Here is a 20678-nt window from a genome sequence, read left to right as displayed (position 1 = left end):
TGGGTCTTCCTTTCCTGTGGGGTTTGTATTTTCCTATAAGAAAAGTAGAAATGTTAGCCAAGTTCTTTGTGATAAAAGAAATTATTATCCATGTTGCATTTTATCTAAATTTTTGAATTTTATCTATTTTACATTGGACTTTTTAAGATATCAAATTAGGTCATTCAACAGATTTGATGAACTATTTACACATTAAAGTCCTACTTTCTGAGTTAATGAAATATTGCACACTGTTCGTTCAGGAGGCCCAAATATGACTCCTGTTTTTATTACATTATGTAATGATATGACAGCTCTTAAAACTGTCTTAATCTCTGGACCAAATACCTTACAATCCAGTGAATGATTTTACAGGTATCAATGCTGCCAGTTTTATTTGGTGGTTGGGAGCTGTAATATTATTTGTATGGATAAATTCTTAACATTAAATGCAGAGGCTTTAGCAGCAAGTAACATATGATACTTTACACATGTTGCATACACAGTGACAATGGAGTTGTGCTTGCAATAATGTATGTACTGTAGCTCTGTTGCAGCCAAGTATGTAGTCTCGGTTTTTCTTAACCTTAATGTGCAGCTCCGTATCCTTAATGTTCACTAGGACTCTTAATCAAATTTAAGACAGATTTAGTAATAGACTCTTGGTGGTTGGAACTAGAAGTAAGACTAACTGGTCAGCATCAGTTAAAAATAAATGGGAGTACTATAGTGAATTTTCAACATCATAATTCCTTGTTTCTGCCCTTTGCATTAAGCTGCAGTTAAATTAATCATTTGTCAGTGCTGCTATAGTTTGAATCAGTTTATGCCAAATCCTGTCAAAGTTAAGAGCAAATAGTATATTTTTGTACATAATGTTGCAATAAGGGTGGGTGGGAAGGCCTCTGGGCCAGTCACACTTATCTGACCTGTGCTTCTCACTAAGAGACTTTCAGTATCATATGAAAGCTTTATTTTTCCTCTCAAGTCTTTCTCTCTGGATGGAGCATTTTCATGGTTTGGCATTATCAGTGTTAACTTTTGCATTTCATAAACTGTGTTGATACAAATGTTTCATATTGTTTGTCTCTTGTACGTCAGTATATACATTAGAGGTCATTTTTTCATCCTTTTCATCATACAGGGTATTTGCTTTCTGTAATGATGTACATAATTGTAGGTAAAGAATAAGTGTTCCATAAAGATTACATTTAGGCACGTCATATAATGCAACAAAAGTAACCATCAGTGTGTTAGTCAACATTCATGCATCATGGATGACTACATGCATACACAGCATATCGACCTTTTTTCTTTCTTTCTTTTTAGTTTGCAAATAATGGTTAAAGAACTAGCTAGTTTCTATTATGAGCAGATTCATATATTGCTCTTATCCATGTTTATCTTATCCATTATTGGTAAAAAGCTAAAAATTGCAGATGAAAATGACAATTTATGCATGTCCACTTTTAATTGCTCTGGTTGTCATGTTTAGTATGGGTGCTCTTAAATTTGTGATAATCATTCGTTGTAGAGTAGGATGAAATTAATTTTGCATCTAATTATGTTATAAGGTAAATTTGAAGGCAGTTACTACAATATATAATATCCCATTAGTCTTATGTGCGTATTACAGTTTTGGACATGTAAAAATACACTGAAGGATCTTAGTTAAGTATTTAAAACATTAATAGCATGTAAACTCCATCAAGAAAAATTTTGATTGATAGTTTTTTTTTCTTGATAGTTTTTTTTCTTGATAGTTTTTTTTAAGCGTCCATGATCTAGAAAAAATAATTGTTACATACAGAATGCTCTACCACTGAATGCAGTTCTTTATTATTACGTATACGTACTGTTAGGCAATTTTCGAAAATCCACTCCTGCTAAACTTCAATTCAACAATTATAAAAGTTTCACAGTACATGCAAAACTGAAAAATTTAATATAGATTTTTATTAAACTCTTTGGATTGCAATGTACCAAATGTGGGACATTATCACGACAGTGCTTATTTAGTTTTATATTTTGCAACATGAAAGTGCACAGGACTCATTAACATAAAAGATACATTACTATCCCTTGAAATAATTCACCTATTAAATGTTATGGATTATGCTTTACATTCCTATCATTACCTAACTACTGTACACATTTTCCATGTGACTTGATTGCAGCAGGAATTTTGTTGTAAACTTTATTTTTTATAGAATGTTACATTGTACATAAAAATTGTATCCTAATGCTTAGTATAAAACTATATTCTTTAGAGCTTAGAAATTTCCCTTTCTTAAAATTGAGAGTACAGGATAAAAAAAAACTGGTTTTTGACCATATACGTGTATGGGCTTCCCAGTACAAAGATTGGCACATACAGTATTTTCAAGTTTCAAGTATGTATCCTGTAATATGAGCAGGTGTAAAACTTCTGATACAGAAAGTTATGTGATTCATGTTGAACTGCTAAGAATTATGCCCACTGTCTTCTGTTAGATTAATGTCAAGTCATTTGGAGGAATATCACTGGCTCAATACTTTTATCTCCCTAAGCAACAAAATTATTTGTTAACAAGCTTCATCATTTTTCTTTTCACACTTCACTGAACATGTAATCATTACTAGTATTTTGATAGATATGGCTTAGTTGTTATCAGGAACAAAAACCTTGCATGTACAACATTTCTAATGTTCCTATGCTAATGTATATTTAATTTCATCTAATATAACCCATACATGATTAACATTTTATTAATGAAAGTGAGTAAAACTAAGATGCCAGACAAAAAAGTGCTTTCATGTTTTACTGTATTAGGTCTTTTCACTGAGCCAACCATAAAGTTCCAAAAAGCTTCATCATATCTCTTCTACTTTTATTAAAATAATGAATTCTATTTTATATAAAAAAATATCTGTGATGTTTATAGTTGCTTGCTAAATTTCATAGAAAGGCAAAACCTGCCCTTTCTGCTATCATAATTGATGGGTTGACATCTGATCATGCTATTTGAATTTGATTCCACAATTTATTATACTGTGCTTGATTTTCTACAACAATCAGCATGTTAGTTTACCTACTTAGCAAAGGATGAAAATTAAAACATGTAATATGGAACCCATTTTGAAAGTACATTTTGCAATCCTTTGCAGTCTCTTAACTTCAATTTTCAATACACATGTGACTACATGGAAACTGGTAGAGAAATTAAAAACTGTGATGTAACTTGTTTTATGAAACAATATGTAATTAAGTCAGAATCTAAATTAAATAACTGTGCTGTTGAATATTGTATTTATCTTAATTGGGTAATGCTTCTTCCATGATGAATGCACTCCATTCTTACTAGAAAATGTGTAATCATATGCACACTTGTATATACCTGCATGACTTTAACCTTATTTCTATTATACTGATATTTCCTGAAAACGACTTGTGGTATCACTTGAATGTGAAACGCACACCAGATAGTTTTCCCATCTTTGCCAAAGTTTAAACCTATTTGTATGGTTTATTAATATACAATGTTAACACTGTCAGCATCCCTACTGATCAGTCCTTGTCACCTTATTCTGCACTAGCATTCTCTCTCTCTCTCCATATTAATTGCAAATTCAAATGATTATATGATTGTAATTTCTACATGGCCAAGAAATTACATAATCTAAGAATAAACTTTTAAAGTATAATCCTGGTCATCCGTTAAAAATTGGACTCAGACTAGGACTTGTCTAAGAATGCTGCTGTGGTCTTCAAATATTTTTTTAATTGTTGGTCAGTGATTGTGTTGCACACAAATCACAGCAATGACATAAACCATTCCCTCCAGTTTCTATGGGTTGTCAGTTTGGTACAAAGCTCAGACCTGGTTATCAAGTGTTCATGTATCATCTATGCTATTTACTACATTATTCTCTTTTGCTCTTTTCTCTCAATAAATCATGAAACACATCCATTCTTAATCCACGGAAAAACTTTTATTATCCTTCAGAGCACAATACTATATATTAGAATTATATACATTTACATACACCATATTTATCAAAAATAATTTAAACAATTTAAAACTATATTTATCTAAAATATTTTGAAAAATGTTAATGTTTCCTGACACAAACTCTTACTTGGCGATGTTGACCTACATGTGGCCACAAAAAAGTATCCTATCAATGTTAATATTTACTTTGATCTCACTTAAAGCAGTTAATGTAACCTGCTATTTTAAGTTCTCTGCTATACAACCATATGCTACAACAAGAAACGGGCAATCAATAAAAAAGCATGAAATCGTGAACAATATTTTGAAAAATCTACATGCTCCTACCTCTGATATTTTACTTTCCTATAAAGCACACTGAGGATACTTAAGGACTCCTCTGAGATACAATACTGACGAGCCAGATCTATATTATTATCATGTGTTATAAACAAAGATGAAGACTTGAAGATCTGTTTTTAAAACAACAGTTGTACCCAAACAAACAAAGCTGGCCCAAATTTCACAGGAAACATTTCCAAAAAAAGCCAACGAAGTACTAACCTTCCAGATGTCATGTAACTTCAGAAAAGAGAGAGGGTCTACCTTTCAATTAAAGGCACTAAAGTAATTCTCAGCCCATGTTATGAAAGTAGTTCATATGTGCTAAGATAATCAGACAATATGAGATGTTTGCCATGACATCTACAGTAGGTAAACTTGAGTGCTTGAACTACGCATAATACCTTATCTAAAAAATTTAGTTCCCTTATCAGAATTGAAAATTCTCTCTTTAAAAAGGTCTTTATTCTTGTCCAGGAATGATGGGCCAGGAGACTACAGTAAAGTCGGCTAAGTGCAAGAGGGATAAAACGTTGTCCTAAACTAACAAGTGCCCAGTTTGCTAACTTAGCTGCTGATGCCTATCTTGTCAAGAAGACAGCCTTTTGGAGTAGGCTACAGTTGTAGTTGTATTGGGCCCACTCTACTGAGGAAATGACAGGAGTCTAAGAACCTTATTTAGGGACCAGGTAATGGGAAACCTTGCAGGAGGTGGTCTGCGGTGCAAAAGACTGGAGAAGGGGATTAATTTTAGTAGAATCAATTTCAAAACTCAAGCAAACAAGCTTTTCCGAGGTTTAAATAACAGCAAACTATATTTGAATCGATTATGAAATGTATATTGGTATAAACTACCATGCCGTGTTGCAGAGAGTATATGCATTACACTGATGTAAACTACAGTTTGCACTTGCTGTGGATTTATTTTCCTTTCTATGGGTTATTCTTTATTAGTATTTATATGGAATAGCATATGAATTTTAGATACAACCCTTGTGAGCATACAGAGAAATTGAAAAGAGACTTTCCATGTTAAATTTTTTACACATTTATATACCATATCCTGCACAGTTTGGTTTTTATTTTGGGCACAATATTGTACACTGTATTTCTGGGCTCGACCTGTGTCGGCCAGTGAAATGTCCCTATAGCACTCCTTTCTAAGTATAAATAAATGCTAAATATACCAGAGAAAAAAGCCATATGGAATGCCAGAGTTACTACCTCCAGCTCGCTCACCCTTATAGGGTGTCAGTATAGCAAGGGGCGAGTGGAAAACACTATCACAGATGCTTTGCCAATTAGATGTCTCCTCTCTCAATATACCCCTCTAGAGAGGTGCCGTTACGACGTCTACCTTCCACTCGCTGCTACTACCTCTGCCAAGAACCCTCATTCCTGAATTAGCACTCTGTGTCTACACGCACCGTTTTCGCTGTCTCCAGGAAGTGTTTTTGCGAAGCATCATGTCTTCCCTTGACCAAGAAGCTTCTTCATCTAAGTTGAGTATTCCATTTATTGTTTTTGAGCACGATGGGGCAACAATGCATCCAATATTTTGCCCTTATTTTAAGACTCTTGTTCATGGGAGCCGGGCATGACGCTCTTCTGAATCTGCCAGTTTGGATGCATGGTTGGCCGCATGCGCGATTATATCAGAATTTTATTTCGCTGGGTAATTTTGTTCACCATTAGCACTTCACTGTACAGGCTACTGTTTTCCTATATTTTACCGTCTCGCTCCTGACGAATACCGAGAGCCTTGTTTATTATGGTTTGATCCTTACGTTATTAGCCTATTATAGGGCCTTTTTCGTTATCATCAGTCACTCAGGAGCAAGTTGGTTCCCTTACGTGCGTACGGTGATATGCTTCATTCTACGTTATGTGCGAATATTGTGGTTTAGGCATCCTAGGCTAGCCTAGCGGTACGCCAGTTTAGTTTAGAGGTGAAGATTCCTCATTCATTCGCAGTGCTCATGCATGTATGTTTCTAGTTTAGTTTTTTATTATAATCTTGTATTGCTATTTTTTATGAGGTTGGGAGTTCTTCTCGATGACCTACCCTAGCCTATTCGACCAGACCTAGGCTAGGTTTTGGAGGGTGGGCTAGGCGGGTTGAGTATATCCCACCACCCTTAGTGGCTCCTGATACCGCCAACTCGACCAGGCAGATATGTTTACTTGGAGGGTGGCCCAGGACTGGAGAGTTCCTCTCCTGTTACGTTTGTAGGGTCTAGGCCTATCTTACCTGACCAGATCGGTAGATTCGATTTTGGAGGGTTGAGTTAGGTTCTAGGTGTCCTCTTCGTGACGTCCATATAGGAGCCATCTTAGCCTACCTGACCAGATCTGTACCGATTTCGGAGGGTTAGGCTGGGATCTTAGTTGGGTGTGGTTTTCTCCCCCCTTTTTTGTAGTACTTCCAATAATTCCTCATCAATTATTTTATGAATTAATTTTGTTGAGTGTAGCCTGGGCCATTGCCCCCTTTAGGGTGTCAGTTGGCCTACCGTCTTATGCCCCCCTTTAGTAGTAGGCTAGTTAACGGCTTCTCGAGAAGTGGTATTCACTGATCGGTTGCTGTGGCCAGGCGATCACGACTCATCCACTCTCATCCAGACAAGCTCCCCCCCCGTCCCGGACTCGCTCCGGCGCTGCTTTGTTAGCTCGCTGCCCAAGTAATCCTACCGATGATCAATAGCTAGAGTGTAGAGCACGGTCCTGGGGATTAGTCGGAGGAGATTGGGGGATTAGTAGATTATGTAATCTCTGTTGGTATGTCTCCGGGCCCGTGTTTATTCTGGTGAGATGTGGTCTACCATCACACCTGCCAGGAGTCTATACGCCGGAGTTTGCGTACCGCTGTTCTGCTACTCTGTTTTCTGTACTTCTCTAGTGTTATCGCTGCTTCCCCACTCCAGTGGGGGCGGAACTAGGCTTAGAGATGTGTTTCTAATTGACTTGGAACTGCTACCCTTCTCCGGTGTGATCAGATTCAGGCTTAGGTTTTACCTATTTACCCTGTTCTGCTCTTATCAGGCCAACCCCGCCAGTTATAGCTATTGTGATAAAAGATTATGGATTTCGGAGCAGGCGGAGACATTCAGAGCTTAATATTAAGGAAATTTATTATGTAGCATCTGTTGGTATGTCTCCGGGCCTGTGTTTATTCCGGCGAAGTGTGGTCTACCATCACATGCCCCAGGATGTATACACCGGAGTTCTACGTTCCCGCCGTTCTGTTTTCCGTATTCTATGTTATCGCTGCTACCCACTCCGGTGGGGGCGGAACTAGGCTTAGAGAATGCGCTTCTAATTGGTTGGGAATTGCTACTCTACTCTGGTGCGATCAGACTCAGGCTTAGGCTTTGCCTTGTTTCCCTGTTCTGCTCGTATCAGGCCAACTCCGTTGGTTATAGGTTTGGTGATACCCAGAGTATGGATTCCAGAGCAGGCGGAGACATCCAGAGCTTTATTAATAACAAGTAAGTTGAAGATTATAGTGGATGTTACCTTTAGCTAGTTAAGTAACTATACTCATTTTTTCCATCTGTCCATCCGCCTGTGGTGTTTTTACATGGTAACACTGCGTCCCGGGCTTTAAATAGTTAAGCTATGTGTAAGTTTTAGGTATATAAAAGGATATCTGGGTGTACATTTGCAACTGAAAAGTGTTTTAATAATTTACTGTATGCGAATTACACCGTTAATATTTGAAATAGGATATTACTTAAAGCCCGGGACACAGTGTTACCATGCGCAAACACCACAGCCAGATGGACAGATGGAAAAAAACAGAGTATAGTTTAAGCATACACATACCGCCGGAAATAACTCCGGCGGCATTATTTGACGATACTCATGTATCTTTCCAACTTACAGATGGTTCGCTGCCAGGAGATGGGGTGCCCAGCCGTCCTTTATAAGCCGTATGGGCATGAGGTCTGCCGGTCTCATGCCAGCTGCGCCATCCAACTGGAGGGACTCGTGGTCTGGCACCCAGAAGCCTGCGTGGTGTGTTACGGCCTCGTTAGGAACGTGACAGATGAGTCGGTAGGTAGCATCCTCGCCTCATTGTTACTCTGAATTCTATGTTACACATTGATTGCGCATAGTCAAACTAGATAACAAGGAAAAGTCCCCGACACTGGGGAACCTGATTTGATTATCTCTTACAGGTTGATTTGACGCTCAAGGCCTCCTCGCTGACGACCCTTAAGGCCTGGGTAGGGGGGTTTGGGAGGAACGTTGGATCCGCCCAACCCTACGTGCTGTCGGAGGAGATGTGCTTCCTCCTCTACCCGAACGCTAAGGTTTCGGCAGCAGTAGCGGCGGAGGTAGCGGCTCCCATTATTGAGCGGATCCACCAAGAGACCCAAGCCCCTCCGGAGGACCAAGAGGGCTTGTGCGATGATATGTCGTAGGAGGTAGCGGCCATCAGCCTGCATCGAGAGCCCATGGCCATCGAGGACCAGGAGGAAGGTAAGGAGGTAAGTGAGGCAGGTAATCATGGGCTTTCCAGGGCTTCTCTGGGAAGTCCACGACCTTTGGGAATAGGTCGGGCTCAGTAATTCCCAAGGTGAAAACCTTGAAGACGAAGTCTCTGCCGAAGGCAGTTAGACCAGCCAAGCCTTCTCCGGCAGGCTCCGCCAGGTCGTCATTGGCCCCCAAGCCTTCGACTTCCTCGGCCAAAGCTACTCCCCACCCAAGGGGTCGAGAGCTAAGACTTCTAAAGCCAGACCAACGGAGTCCGGCTTCGACCAGGAGGCTTTCGCCACTCTTCTCATGCAGAAGATGAGCGAAGTAGTGGACTCGAGACTTCAATCGATGTCCACTCAACTCGCCTCGGGTCTAGAGACATCCGGACAGTCCATCCTGTCTCTGGCCCAAAGATTGCAAACACAGGAGGAATTGGTGGCCGGATTTATCCAGTCTGGAAGCACACCGCAGTCCTTTGTGGTGCCGGACGCATCCAGGCTCCCACCATTTGAGAATAGCAACCGATGGCGGTTGGCTCTACATGCTCCATTTTCAGAGGGCAGGCTTACAATTGAGGGTTGCGGAACCCGACCCGTGGAAGACTATGAGTTCTTCCCGCCGGACCTACAATTCCCCTTCCCGGGCTACGCTAGGCTAGCCGAGAAAGCGTTGGTCAGGGTAGACAAGGTCCCGAAAGAGACAGTGATCTACCCTAGAGATCAGGCTCAGTCGGCATGGGTCCACACCCTTACGGAATGGGAGTGCGTCAACAATCAAGTTGACGCCTCACAAAGGTTCCTATACCATGTTCATAGCGCCAGATAACATCCCAACACCTTGCACATCAAAGATCACAGAATTGACACTGCAAGCCGGAATGGAGGATAAACCCATGCCTCAGCTTAAAGAGACGGAGGCTACCTCTTTGCTCTTTCCCGGAGATCTGGAGTGTTGGGTTGGTGCTCCAGCAACGTTCACAGTGGGCAAACTCGACCCGGAGTGTGCCTCCACACAATTCAGTGAACGTTTGCTAGAATTCTGGATACCATGATAACGGCGGAATTCGAAGCAAGATGTAGGCTGAGCAGGTCAATTAACTCAGTCACCACTGCAGAGTTGACAGCTTCTGTCTTTGCAGAGGAGCCTCTATTCTGGGTCCTGACGAAGTCGCTGCTGCAGGCTTATCAATCGGACCTGTATGATTTCATACTGGCTAGACAAGCCTGCAGGAAGCATGTCTTTGCTAATGCCTCCATCAGGCATGAGCCTAACAAGCTCATAAAGGCATCGATCTGGGGGGCCAACCTCTTTCCTGAGGACGTGGTTAACAGCGTCCTCAGCGAGGCGGCTAGGGCTTACCAGAACCTTCGTATCCGCTGGGGACTTCCCTTCAAAAGAAAGTTCAAGACCCCCGGACCACAAACCAAAAGTAGGAAGAGGCCTAGGAAGTATCAGCCTTTCCAGACCTCTCAGCCTCAAGCAGTTCCTGCCTCCCAAATGAATAAGCTTTCGACATCTATGGCACAATCACAACAGCAGTTTGTTCTGCTGCAGAGTCAACCGACTCAACAGCCGTTGAGTTCGGCTGCCCTTGTGACTTCCCCAGCCTTCAACGCCTCCTTTGAAACACAGGGGGCGTTTCGAGGCTATAATAGGCACGCAAGGGGAGGCAGAGCAAGAGGTGCTTACTGGCAGAGAGCTGGCTCTAGAGTTCTCTCAAGAGGCAGAGGCTTCAGAGGAGGCAGAGGAAGTAAGACCTAAACCACTCAATGAGTCTCTGCAGGTAGGCGGGAGACTGTACCTCTCCCGGGTTCATTGGACCTTCACTACGTGGGCCCACAGTATTGTATCGAAAGGTCTGGGGTGGAGATGGAAAAAAGGGCCTCCTCCACCAGTCAGTTTCCATCAGATTCCTATGACAGACCTTCTAGACTATGCCAAAGACCTTCTTCAAAAGAAGGCAATAAAGTCAGTCACCTGAAATTTCAAGGACGTTTGTTCAGTGTACCGAAGAAGGACTCGGACAAACGAAGAGTGATTCTGGACTTGTCCCATCTCAACTCATACATTCAATGCGACAAGTTCCGCATGCTAACCGTCTCGCAGGTGCGGACCTTACTTCCCCGTGGGGTCGTCACCACCTCTATCGATCTTACAGACGCTTACTATCATGTACCGATAGCAAGAAACTTCTCTCCATACCTAGGCTTCAAACTAGGAAAACAAGCTTACTCGTTCAGTCATGCCATTCGGGCTCAAGATAGCACCCAGAATATTCACCAAACTAGGAGAGACAGTAGTGCAGGAACTAAGAGCCCAGGGGGTGATGTTAGTAGCTTACCTATACAACTGGCTCATCTGGGCAACCAACGACGAGGAATGTCGCAAGGCAACAGCCAAAGTAATAAAATTCCTAGACTAACTGGGTTTCCAGATAAATAAGGAAAAGTCCCGTCTCATTCCGGCGTCTCGCTTTCAATGGTTGGGAACTCAATGGTACCTAACCACACACAAACTATCTCTTCCGCCAAAGAAGTGCAGAGAGATAGCGAAAGCTACAAGACAATTCCTCAAGAACAAACGGGCTTCTCGTCGTACCTAAGAGAGAATCTTAGGTTCACTTCAGTTTGCTTCAATAACAGTTTCCCCCGCCGTCTCTGATAGACCACATGGACGCCTCTCTGAGCAGATGGGGGGGCTACTCTCAGTACAAGAAGGTTCAAGGAACATGGTCGACAACATTCCGCCAGTTCCACATCAACATACTAGAGGCAATGGCCATTTTTCTGACCCTGAAACGACTAGCTCCAGCCAGGAACATTCATATCAGACTAGTCACAGACAGCGCAGTGATAGTTTATTGCATAAACAGAGGAGGCTCCAAGTCAAGCCAAATAAATCATGTGATGATTGCAATCTTTTCGTTAGCAATGAAACATCATTGGCACCTGGCAGGAGTATGGAATGTCATCCCGGATTCACTGTCCAGGACAACTCCACTGGAGTCAGACTGGTCCTTGGACACAAAATCATTCAATTGGATTTGCCAACAAATCCTGGGCCTTCAGGTAGACCTTTTCGCCACGGAGTCCAATCACAAACGTCCGTGTTATGTGGCTCCCAATCTGGAGCCTCTGGCTCACGCCACAGATGCGATGTCCATAGACTGGAACTATTGGCAGAAGATTTACCTCTTTCCGCCAATAAACCTCTTGCTGAAAGTTATACACAAACTCAGATCTTTCAGAGGACAGATAGCATTGGTAGCACCCTACTCGCCGAAGAGCAATTGGTTTCCTCTTCTACTAGAGTTGAAACTCCGTCCCAGATGGATTCCCAACCCAAAACTGACTCAAATAGTACAAACTCGGACTGTGTCAGCTTCCTCAAGAATTCTGAATGCCCTAACTTTATGGACTTCATGAAGTTTGCGGCACAGAAGGATGCTAGTATTGACCCACTAAACACCCTGTTTGTGGAGTCAGACAAAAGAGAATCAACATTCAGGCAGTATGATTCGACAGTAAGGAAGCTAGCCATCTTTCTAAAAGAATCAGATGTCCAAAAGATGACTGCGAATCTGACAATTTCATTTTTTAGAACTCTGTTTGAAAAAGGCCTAGCTGCTAGTACCATTACTACGACTAAATCTGCCTTAAGGAAGATATTTCAGATTGGCTTTAATATTGATTTAACAGATTCGTGCTTCTCGTCTATCCCTAGAGCATGTGCTCGTCCGAGACCGGTAGACCGCCCTCACACGGTCTCCTGGTTTTTAAAAGACGTACTCAGGTTGGCTTTAGATACTGATAATGAATCATGCTCATATATAACCCTTCTCAGGAAAACATTATTTTTAATGAGTCTGGCCTCAGTCGCCAGAATATCTGAACTATCGGCTCTCTCTAGAGAACCAAATCATATCGATTTCCTCCCGTCAGGAGAAGTTCTGCTCTCTCCAGATCGGAAATTCTTAGCAAAGAATGAAGACCCACAAAACAGGTGGTCCCCATGGAAGATTGTCCCTCTTCCACAGGACCCATCATTATGTCCGATTTTTACATTAAAATCTTATCTGGGCAGAACTTCTAAAAAGTCTTCAGGTCCTCTTTTTATTAGAGAGAATGGTGGAACAGTTTCCTTGAAGGCCATCAGACAACAAATTCTTTATTTTATTAAACAAGCCAATCCGGATTCAGTCCCTCGTCCATGATATCCAGGCAGTGGCTACCTCAGTTAATTATTTTCATCATATGAACTTCGAGGATCTTAAAAAATATACCGGTTGGAAATCCCCGATAGTATTTAAACGCCACTATCTGAAAACTCTACAGGCCCTTAAATATTCGGCAGTGGCTGCAGGGAACATTGTCTCCCCTGATACGGCCTAGTTATGTCATTCTAAATCTGTATTTTATTATTTTGCTATTAATTATCTTTTGGTACTCACTCTCACCTACCTGCCTCGCTTGTAATCCCTGCCTTTCTGCCTTTTGTTCCGGACTGGATTGCTCATCAACCCACTCCTGTACATGTACATACTTCATTAATATGTTTGTTTTTATGTTCATTACCTGTTGCATTTTGCTAGTGATAGTATAGATTTGGTCATATTAGGTGCTTTTTTAACATTTTTAATTTGTTATCCTTACCTTGGTTATTTAAACAATAATTTTAAGGAATTTTTATTTTCCTTTCATATAAATTTTTGTTTACATTTTATTTCCAAGCTTGTATGGCCAATTCTCTGTTACTATTTCACTGGCCGACACAGGTTGAGCCCAGAAAAGGGATTTTGACAAAGGAAAAATCTATTTCTGGGGGAAGACCTGTGTCACCCAGTGAACCCATCCCTCTCTTTTTCCTTTTCCCCACCCTTTAGCTGGCCCAAGTTTGGGTGCGTATTTCAGGAATGAGGGTTCTTGGCAGAGGTAGCAGTAGCGAGCGGAAGGTAGATGTAACGGCACCTCTCTAGAGGGGGATTTTGAGAGAGGAGACATCTAATTGGCAAAGCATCTGTGATAGTGGTTTCCACTCGCCTCTGTGCTATACCGACACCCTATAAGGGTGAGTGAGCTGGATGTAGTAACTCTGGCATTCCATATGGCTTTTTTCTCTGGTATATTTAGCATTTATTTATACCTAGAAATGAGGGCTATAGGGACATTTCACTGGGCGACACGGGTCTTCCCCCAGAAATAGATTTTTCCTTTGTCAAAATCCCTTTTTGTGTTCTTCATAAGCAAATATAGTACTGTGTGGTGAAAAAATTAAAATATTTACAAAAATAAGTATTAGGATATTTACTACTGTTAAAAGTTAGCTTATATGAATCTTGCACCATTAGGTGCATTTGTAATCTGTAATCTGTAATCACCTGCTTCCCACCAGGTGATGCTGGAATGTTTACATTCTTATCAGACTTCTTCATGACCACCAACTAAGATGTGGGGAGGGTTGGGTGGTTTTACACTTAATAGTAGGAAATTAGCCAAAACATTTGTCTAAATTTTCATTATTTGGAAGGAATCTTACCAGCTGTTAAATCTAGCCTACTACCACATTGAATAAGGATGGTGGGTTACTGCAGCCCCCAAAATGACAATTGGTTAAAAACACCTTAAAGATATGAAGATACGCTCTTATATAATACCTGTACCTTCATGCCCCCTAAAAAAACAAAACCTGGAATAAAAAAAAAATAAATAAATTCTAAATAAAAAGGGAGCCTAAAAGAATATTCTTTCATCAGTTCAGAAAAGAATTTACCCACTACTAGCATCATTCTAAGGTCTTATCATATCAAATGCAATTTCTGTGTATTTAAGGTAGTGAGCAGAACAAAAATTGAATTGCACTTCAACTGCAACACATTAATCTTTGAACAACAAATCTGTCATGAAACTAAATGAAGTAGCAACCGATTTGATGTTATGAATGCTCCTTCAACAAGGTAAAATGTCTGGAACTATTTTCTCATGTTAGCCTGATCAATATGTCACAGAACAGTTTTCTTTAACAAGGGTATTCTAGGTTTTCTACTACTACTACAAAAGAAAAAAAAGTTTGCTTCCCCCTCTAGGTTTTCTCTACACAAATCTTGATTGCCCTAACAGGATTCTTCATATACACTTTGTATTACGTACATTCTACAACATGCCTTCTTCAATGTAGCTATGACAATAAACACAAGCGAAGAAGTTATCACTTTATTATCAGCCCTCATCCTCCAACCTTGGCAACAAAAGATGGGATTCCACCTCCAATACTAAAAGACCATGTTTTGCTCTAACACACATAAGAGGAAACAATTGTTATGACATAATAACAAAATAGATGGGACATAACAAAACCCCCTACCTTGGAGATTGTTTAGTGTGTCCAAACATAATGTGCTATGCAGAGGTTTAGTGGAACCACAATAATTTCAATAGTTCGAGTTGATCTTTCCTTTACAGAAGAATAAGACAGATCTATTGAAAGAGGTAAAAAAACAAAAATCATTGCAATGCGAGTCATTCTGCACATCTTTTGCATTTTAGTCTCTTTCATATGGCCAAGAGTTTGAGATAAATGAAAATCAACTTTCTATTGACCACCAGATCCTTAAGGGATCACTACTGACCACCACATCCTTGACCTATCTACGGTGCTCAGACCTCACTGATGCACTTAGAAACAAGGAGAGGTTTGGGTTCACTACTCCTAGAGGTATATACTTTACTAGGTATAGTGTTGATCTTTCTATGGTGCATTTTAAGTTTGTGTCATAATGCTTGTCATGAGTCACATTTTGTCATGAGATGGAGGGAGGGAAAAATACTAAAACCTGGATTTCAGCTTCAAAAACTTATTAACTTTTATCACAGTTTTCGGAGCCACTCCAACAGAAACTAGCGACCAGGATGGTCCTGGATTTACTGAAAAGATTACTGAACAATTTCCTGTAAGTATCCAGTGCTGTTAGGCCAACACTGCTCTGTAGTTGTGTCTGATAAGAGAGAGAGAGACAGATAGGGAGAGAGAGAGATTATCTATATCTGTATATATAAATTATATATATATATATATATAGATATATATATATATATATATATATATATTCTTATAATGTAAGTTTTGTAATGCAATTATAATTTTGGTAATACAATTAATTCCCCTCAGAACCTGTGCATCATGTTATGAAATGTATGTTTTGTGTTCAGATTCCCAAATTTAAAGAAAACATGTGTTAAGTAGTGTAACTTTTCATTTTGAAACGTACTTAAGACAGAGAGAAAGAGTAAGAGCTTATAAGCCTCTAGAGAAGGTTGTTATTCACATCTTGAGAATGCCTTAGTTAAGCTAATTTTTTATCATCCTAAAGCAGCCCCATGAGGAACAGAGATCTCCTCTATTCATGTATGCAAACAAATGCATAGGGGCCTCCCAGGCGGCATCAAGTCCTTCGAGGACCTTCCCTACAATGATGTTATTAATGTTTAACATAGAGAGAGGACGTAATAAGTTTTCGTCTTGAACTCGATGCTAATCGCCCTCATATGCCCATACGCTTACGGGGATAGAGAACTAGGCATTCGATTCCGATACCTGGTCCCTCTCTCTCTCTCAAATCTCCCTCGCTCGCTCATTCGCGAGACAGTTTCATTAACTTTTAACATAACTCACATTTATATATGAGCTGGTCCCTCAGTTAGTAATGAATGTTTTGTTTGTGGAATCTGAGCATAGTGTTATTATTATTATTTTTGTGAAGGCGCCCACAAAAGTGTTGAAGATTGTAACAGGCCTTTCTTTTTGAGTGAGAAGTTGCAACTGACTATATAGGTATTTTACAAATGTTTTGAAGAGCACTTCGAGGTTTTATTTTACAGTGTTTGGATAAAATTATTATTTTTTGCATTTTTCTTTTGCTTTGTTCTTTTGACATGTCCATTTTATATGCTTAATGTTTGTACTGCCAATGCTTTAATTGCTTTCATATTATGCATTTTCTTTATTGTGTTTAATTAGTTTGAATATTTTATTGTGTAACTGTTTGAATCTAACACTTGTAAATTAATTTGTAATTAAATAAATTTCATTTCAAATTTAATTATTGCTTTATAATTTAATTTAATTAATTTTCTTGATAAATCTTGATTTAATTTTGTTTAAGAAATAATTCAAGAATTAATTAAACTTGTTTTCAAGTAATAACAATTTCCCTGAGATTGTAAATTTCACTTATAAACTTTGAATTTAGAAATAAACTTTTGTAATTAAAATTTATATGAGCCTTTTATTATACAACCAATATTATATTTTATTTTCGTTAGGTAGAAATATAGAGTGGTAATTGTGCCGTTTCCCTCAAATGAATCAGAATCAGGGAAATACTTAGATTTGAAATTAGTGAAGGAGTGATGCCCTTTAATTAAGATTACCTCACATTTATTTTAATGAACTTAGATTGATTGTTTTCTTGACGGTTAAGTTCTATAAGGGATCACTGTCACCTTTAGAGTATTCAGTCGTTTAGTATTTGTGATGAAGGGTCAGGTGTCTGGGTGTAGTGAGGTAAGTAATAACCAAGTACTTGATCAAACTGTGCCCCAAGTACAAAGTGTCCCAGACCCAGGAATAAAAGGGCCTCTTGTGCTAACAAGTACAAATGGTAAGTGTAGTAACCAAATACTTGGCAATTTGGGTTAACAAATATTAATGGTGTCCAGACCCAGATCTTTGGCTACTTCCCCAAAGTATTTACGGTGTCCAGATCCAGATACTCTAGGCCCTTTCGTCACAATATATATATATATCATATATATATATATATTCTATATAATATATATATATATATATACATATATATATATATATATAGATATATATAATATATATATATATATATATATATATATATATATATATATGTATATATATATATATATATATATATTATATAATATATATATATATATATATATATATATATATATATATATGATATACACACACACTGGTACCTACCTCGTTTGTTGAACGTTTCACGTGTCGAACTCTCCGTTCTTCGAACAAAATTTTCGAGAAAATTTTGTATCGTTTGTCGAACAGATGCTCGTACTTCGAACTGACTGATTATCTAGTTTATACTTGTATTCGACGGCCTACTGGGTCTTACAAGTTAAACTATTAATTTATTTTTTTCATTTACAAAATATAGTTTAATGATAACAATATTCGACAAAATACATTAAAGTATAAAGCATTTAAAATAAAATTTAGCTTTCAATATAACATTTAGCATAAAAGATGTATAAAATCGTACGTAACCGCGGTGATGTCATGCCCAGCTGACTTGAGACTGAACGAGGGAGAGTTGATATGTTGAGGAGAGAAAAAGAGGAGTGTTAAACTATTACTGTATGTATGTAAAAGCAATAACAATTCACATCAAAAGTGAATTTCTCAGTAAATTTAACGTAATGATAAAGTATGAAAAAAAAGTCTTAATTGAGCCAGTGTCCAGTGCGCCGAGTGAGATGGTCTAGTTGAACAAGATTAATGTGCCTGTTCAAATTTCGAATTCTAAAAACTGTATGGCATGGAACAAAATATTTCGACTTCTGAAGTTAATTGGATGTGACTGCTAATTATATCTGCTAATTTAATTATCGCTCTTTTAAGGCTGTTAAAACATTTTCCTCCCATGGTGAGAATCAAACATCTTATCCATGCATTTCAAATGATAAAAAAAACACTAGGTTTCATTAGTTTCCCTTCACTAAAGCTTATGGCACCAATCTTTGTGCCATCTTCCTTTGTTACTTTTGCTCCTAAATGTTCCAGTTGTGGAAATCATCCTTATTAAATACTGGTAAGCAAAATAAAATTGCTGATATACTGGGTTCTTTCTGAAGGGAATTTCCTTCGTCTTCGAATGATGCGTCTTGCTTGTCAGGGACGTGGGAAAATGAGGCGGATGTTACATTTTCACTGTTGCAGTTTTAAACTTTGCTCTTTGAGCTTACAAGTGTGCTGTCTTTTCCTAAAAGGTGGGCTCTGAGACGATGGGTGCTGACCGTACGCTCCCATTTGAGTTTTGCAACCAAAAAAGTGCCCCAAACCCAGCCTGATTTAGTCTGTAATTTAGAGCATACGTCATGCCAAGTTTATATTTTGCCATTTTCAGCAAGTTAGACAAAGGATAGAGCATTGTACTTTTCTTCACTTTCATTTCTCTAGCGGTTCTATTCATGTTTTGAAAGATTTTGTTTTGCATTTACAGGGTTTAGTCACCTAAGCATTTCTTGATGATTTTCTATCTGTTAGCAGTCGAGAATAAAACGGATCAAACTATCTATAACAAGCCGAATGAAATGGCTTGTAATTTTCCAGCCCTTCTCTTCAAATATCCTTGGTTGTCGAAGTGATCAAAAGATTTATAAGCACTTTGGACAGCAGTTGCACGGCAAGTTTAACTTTCATTCGTTGCATACCTATAATAACATTGATATGTTTTTTCTGAAAGTTTATATGCTGTCCGAAGATCACTTCATTCCTCTTTATTAGCTCTCTAACTGGGCCATTGTGAGCGTATGTACTAAATACAGTTGTCTTAAAGTGTTCCTTTACCCCCATCCGCTAATGTTTCATGAAAATGGTCTGGTAACATAGCAATGAAGCCAGTTTGTCTTTTACCGACGGATGTGAATGGACGAGATATTGGATGCCAATGCTCATATTTTCTAATCACTACTGTAGACAATGTGTTAATGATATTAATGATAAGAATAATAGTTTACATTACCAGTGAATTAAGTTGTTAAATATATAGAAAAATTGTATAATAACAGAATAATGAAAATAGCAATGGTGAAAATCATATTTAGAGCTTACCAATCATAATCGTCAACCTTTGTTCCATTCAGGTGTGGCTGCTGCAGGCATTTGCTAGGATCATACTTTTGTCCATTGTAGATCATTATTTAGTGTCAATTTCACACCCTCACCAATATTGCTGTCTTCGTGGACGGCGTCACAGCGATATTGCTGAGGGTGAAAAAAAGTTATTGAAGTCAAATTAACTGTTTCAAATATCTCGTTCAATATTTAAAATTTCCCTCCACATGTGACCTAATAAACATCAAGAGGAAATAATCAATTGTATTTACATTTTTATGAAAGTAAGCTCCAAGATGATCATTCGCAGAATAGTGAGGTTCATAAGAGTTCATGACAACTATGGTGGTAGTTCGAGAATTCATCGGTTGTTGAAGACCAACTTGACAATGGAATTAAGTGCTTTGTAAGGTATTTCACCTTTAATACTGACTATTTATATGTATACAATTAGCAACTTGGCCTTGCAACCAGATGCACCCTAAATGGGTAGATACAGAAATAAGAGCTGGATTGAATTGCTTTTGCTTTCAGTATTCGTCAGGTTTTGATTTTATTTCTTTACATTTACCTTCAATGGCTAAATTTCTCCCCTCATTTGAGCTGGTCCTTGGTCATAATCATTGCTAAAAAGTAAAGCACCCAAGCTTTTTGTAATGATATAATTATGAGTTTTCTTTATTAAAATCAGCTGGTTTCATAAATGAATTTATAGCACCTATCTAAAAATTATGTAGTAATACACAATTGTCATGTTCAGTGTTTTTCACAACCATATTTTCGTATTAGCCTTTGTTATAAGGACTCGAGAAATACAGAATGATTGAAGCTATATTTCCTTGTCAAATTTCCATTCTCGTAAAATTCCTTACATTGAAAAAAAGAAACCCACAAGATTACTGAGTATGAATTGTTTACTAAAACTTAAGTACTTTCAGGCCTTAACTGTGGCCCATGTAGAGGCACCATTGAAGTCTACAGAAATATGGATAGCTACTTCCTGGAGGCAGCATTAAAGTC

The 20678-nt window shown here is 38.8% G+C and overlaps 1 long non-coding RNA gene across 1 annotated transcript in view; it reads right to left on the bottom strand.

Moving 5' to 3' along the window:
- Positions 1-20678, bottom strand: part of LOC135222882 (uncharacterized) — a 72305-nt gene that overhangs the window by 22238 nt on the left and 29389 nt on the right. The window lies entirely within an intron of this gene.

This window comes from Macrobrachium nipponense, chromosome 8, assembly GCF_015104395.2.
Source record: "Macrobrachium nipponense isolate FS-2020 chromosome 8, ASM1510439v2, whole genome shotgun sequence".
In the NCBI taxonomy this organism is placed as follows: domain Eukaryota; kingdom Metazoa; phylum Arthropoda; class Malacostraca; order Decapoda; family Palaemonidae; genus Macrobrachium; species Macrobrachium nipponense.
This window is presented reverse-complemented; position numbering and strand designations above follow the sequence as displayed.